This window comes from Marmota marmota, unplaced genomic scaffold (genome assembly GCF_001458135.2).
Source record: "Marmota marmota marmota unplaced genomic scaffold, marMar, whole genome shotgun sequence".
Classification (NCBI taxonomy): domain Eukaryota; kingdom Metazoa; phylum Chordata; class Mammalia; order Rodentia; family Sciuridae; genus Marmota; species Marmota marmota.
The window spans coordinates 6,507,619-6,511,185 of NW_026000048.1; the positions used below are offsets into that span (position 1 = coordinate 6,507,619).

At 43.2% G+C, this 3,567-nt stretch overlaps 1 long non-coding RNA gene across 1 annotated transcript in view; it reads left to right on the forward strand.

Annotated features, from left to right (window-relative positions):
- The window catches only part of LOC125619553, a 5,833-nt gene extending 2,585 nt beyond the window's left edge, over positions 1 to 3,248 (forward strand). The window contains exons 2-3 of the long non-coding RNA XR_007351087.1: positions 2,351 to 2,697; positions 2,885 to 3,248. This is a non-coding gene — a long non-coding RNA (uncharacterized LOC125619553). The remainder of the gene's footprint in view (positions 1 to 2,350; positions 2,698 to 2,884) is intronic.
- The last annotated feature ends 319 nt before the right edge of the window (positions 3,249 to 3,567 follow it).

The following is a 3,567-nucleotide window of genomic DNA, read 5'->3' on the forward strand; positions in this document are numbered from 1 at the left end:
GGGAGGGGGGATAGTAGAGGATAGGAAAGGCAGCAGAATACAACAGACACTAGTATGGCAATATGTAAATCAGTGGATGTGTAACCGATGTGATTCTGCAATCTGTATACGGGGTAAAAATGGGAATTCATAACCCACTTGAATCAAAGTGTGAAATATGATATGTCAAGAACTATGTAATGTTTTGAACAACCAACAATAAAAATTTAAAACAAAACAAAACAAAAAAAAATAGGTGCCAAAATACTTGACAAACATGTGAAAGGCTCTTAAACATCAATAAAATAGCACAAAGACCCTAATCAAAAAGGAGAAAAAAGGTAGAAGCAGGCTATTTATAAAGGAAAAGTTATTATCTTTATAAAATATGAATTCAGAAGCAGATCTGGCCATAAGGGACTGGCACAATCTTTATAAGAGGAAATACATATTAACTGAACTTAAAATAATAAGGCAAGGATATGAAGATATCCACATAAGATTAACTATTGCAACATTATTTAATAAAATTAAAACTGGAAACAGCCTTGATCTCCAAATATAAGACATTGCTTTAATATATTATGACCCTATCACTATAATGGAATATTTTATTATGAGCAGACTATGATTTGTTGAAATAAAGATATTTACCTAATAGTTAATTAAACAGAGACATACTAACTGTAATATGTACTAGAGGAACTCATTTTAAAAGGTGAAAATTCCCATGTTTAGTTTTAGTGGGAGAACATTTGGACCAAAATGTTACCTTGGAATTTAGGTAATGTTTTTTTTTTTTTAATTATTTTTGGAGTTTATAATTCTAATTTCAAAAATAAGTCTGTATCACAAAAAGGGAACACATTTTCATCTATTTACTCCTTTTTCATTGCCAACAATTTTGTGAAGTGTGACCGTGGTTCCCATTACAAAGAAGGGATAACCGGAGAAGTGCAGAGGGTAAGAGGTCTCTGAGCCTATACAGCACGTGAGCTACGTGGCCAAGTCCTCTGACCCCAAATTTTCACTCAATGAAAAAATACTGAGTGCCAGGTGCCAAGCCTCTTCAGTTTAAATGACACTGGGCAATTTAGCAAGCTACCATTCCACCTAACACCAATGGATCAGGAGTTTTATGTGTGGAAAGCGCTTTGGGCAGTGCTTGGACATCTGAGTCACGGCTCGTGACTCCACAAATTCTCCAACGCTCACAATGGGAAATTCTCAGTTTAGAAAACTATAACCATTCACAGCTTTATTAAAGCGGTTGGTTCTGAGAGCAAATGTATGCTTTTCCCATAGTAAATTTACCTTTGCTGTTGAAGCCACACGTACGATTCTTGATGTTACTAAATGGAACTATGAAACCAACTATACTGGATTTACAACTGATTTACTAGGAAATGCCTCCTAATATCCCATTTGGGGTTTGGCAACAGTACCCTGGGGCAACCGCAGCAGTAGATCTGATTCCTTCTTCCCTTCCCCTAGCTCCAGGCCACCTGAAGAGCTTCAATAGTCCAATGGGAGTGAGAAATGAGGCCTGGGAAAGTCTGTGGGAAGTCAGCAGGAGCTGAGAGGAGGGCAGCTGGGCCTGGAAATGAGCCTGGAGGGGGCACTTGCCTTGCTGCTTACCTGTCTTCCCTACCTGGGAAATGGTCAGCAGAGAAGTAGGAGATAATGGACAGCCAGTGGGGGTTCCAGGAGGGGGGAATAAAGACCAGAGTGATATTAGGAAGGTAAGCCAGGAAGAGGAGGAAAAGGAGAATGAGGAGAAGGGAAGGATTATGTGTAGCTGGTGGTCACCCACAAAGGGCATCTGAGGTCAGGTGGCACACCTCCTTCACCATGCTGCGCCAACAGAGTGATCCCTGGATGCCAATTCCCTTCAAATTCCTCCCAGCTGGCCAATGTGGTGCCCACCTAGCTGAGGTGCAGCCTGCAGGTTGAACCTTGCCATTTATCATGGGCTGGAATGCAGAAGTGGTTGCCTTGACAATGACCTTGGCAATGTACCCTTGACTGCCTCAGCCTGGACCCTGATGGGGGAAAAAAGTCAACTATCTGTTATGGTTACTAGCCTGTGACAGACTCCAAACCGTCAGACAAATGAGAATTCCACAGTGGTAAGAAACAAACAAGACAGTTTTATTATTATTATTAACCTCTACAAAGCCTTTCTTCCCTCTCCTTCCTCCAGCCAGCTGTCTGGTGGGGCCAGGGAAAGGATGAATAATGATAGACAAAAGTCAGGCTCCTGTCCTCTCCCAGCCCTGCAGATGACAGCACGGAATAATCCAGAACCATCATTCTGGTACAAATGTTTTCCTGAGGATTAAAATTCCAAAATTGAAATTTGTTTTCCCAGAAAAGAACCCTGGGAGAGAAGGCGGAAGGAAGTGGCGACTGCATCCTTGTGCCCTTGGGCTGTGGGAAAGAAAAGGGCTGATCCCTGAAGGCGTAGCCTTTCCACCTTGCAAGAGCAAAACCCAGGACATCTTGGAACTACCCTGTCCCTGTCCCAGTCTTCAAAGTCTCCAACCCAGGGATGCAGATGCTCTGGATGTGCTGAGGCTGGAACACACGTGACATGCTCCAGGGACAGAAAGATGAGGGTGAGGGTGAGGGTGCGCTAAAGCACAGCAGGAGGAAGAGGGCACACTGGCGGGGAGTGGAAGAGAAGGCGGGACTACTGCTCTCCCCTCTTCACCATGGGTATGTGTTTTCTACTTCTAAAAAATATTTTAAGTAAAATTTCATCTTGTTCTACAAGAATTGAAACCCAATAAGCAATTTTATCCATTGGAACCTCCGTTTACCTATTTGGGAAATGAATAAGAACCAGGACCAATAAAGTAAGACATATATTCAAAGTGCTTTCACGTGTTTCTCCCATTTCAAGGTCTTGATCTTGTGAATATCCAAGGTGATACGTCTTCTTATTCCACAGTGGAGAACAGGCTCGGTGAGGTGAAGCTATTAGCCCAATGCTGCACAGTTAGTCACAGTTGCTGAGAACCGGTCCTCGAATACCAAGGAAGTTCTCCTGAGAACACGGTGATGTAGATGTTGCTTCCTCTGAATCTGTTCTGAAATTGCATTCAGTTTTGTTTTTTTGATCTCCTGTCAGCTAAATGCTGGTCTGTAAGTTATTGTTTTAAACTACAGCTGACTGAGCTGTGTTGAGATCTTTGTCAAGAAACCTTTGAGTTGGCACTGCGACCTCTGTAGCTGGTCCTTATGATTAAAAAGCCATTTCGATCTTTCGTGGTGATTATTTGTCTCATGTTTGTCCAGGGCTCTCACAAGACACTCTCACCTCAGTTGCTCCCAGTTATGAAGCCATGCCCCTTGCCTTCTGGTAATTGGGCACTGGGGAGTCTCCAAGGAGAGCAGGACACACCCTGCTTTCCCCAGTTCCTCTTCTGCCCTTCCCACACTTCCTCCTTGGAGTCCTCTGCTTGCACTTCAGGGCTTCCTTGCTGGGGATACCCGGGGAATAAAAAGCCAGTGGCAGGAACAGAACATCTTCTGGCTTCAGGCAAAACAGGGAGAGGGGGTAGAAAATAGGAAAGAGGACATGCA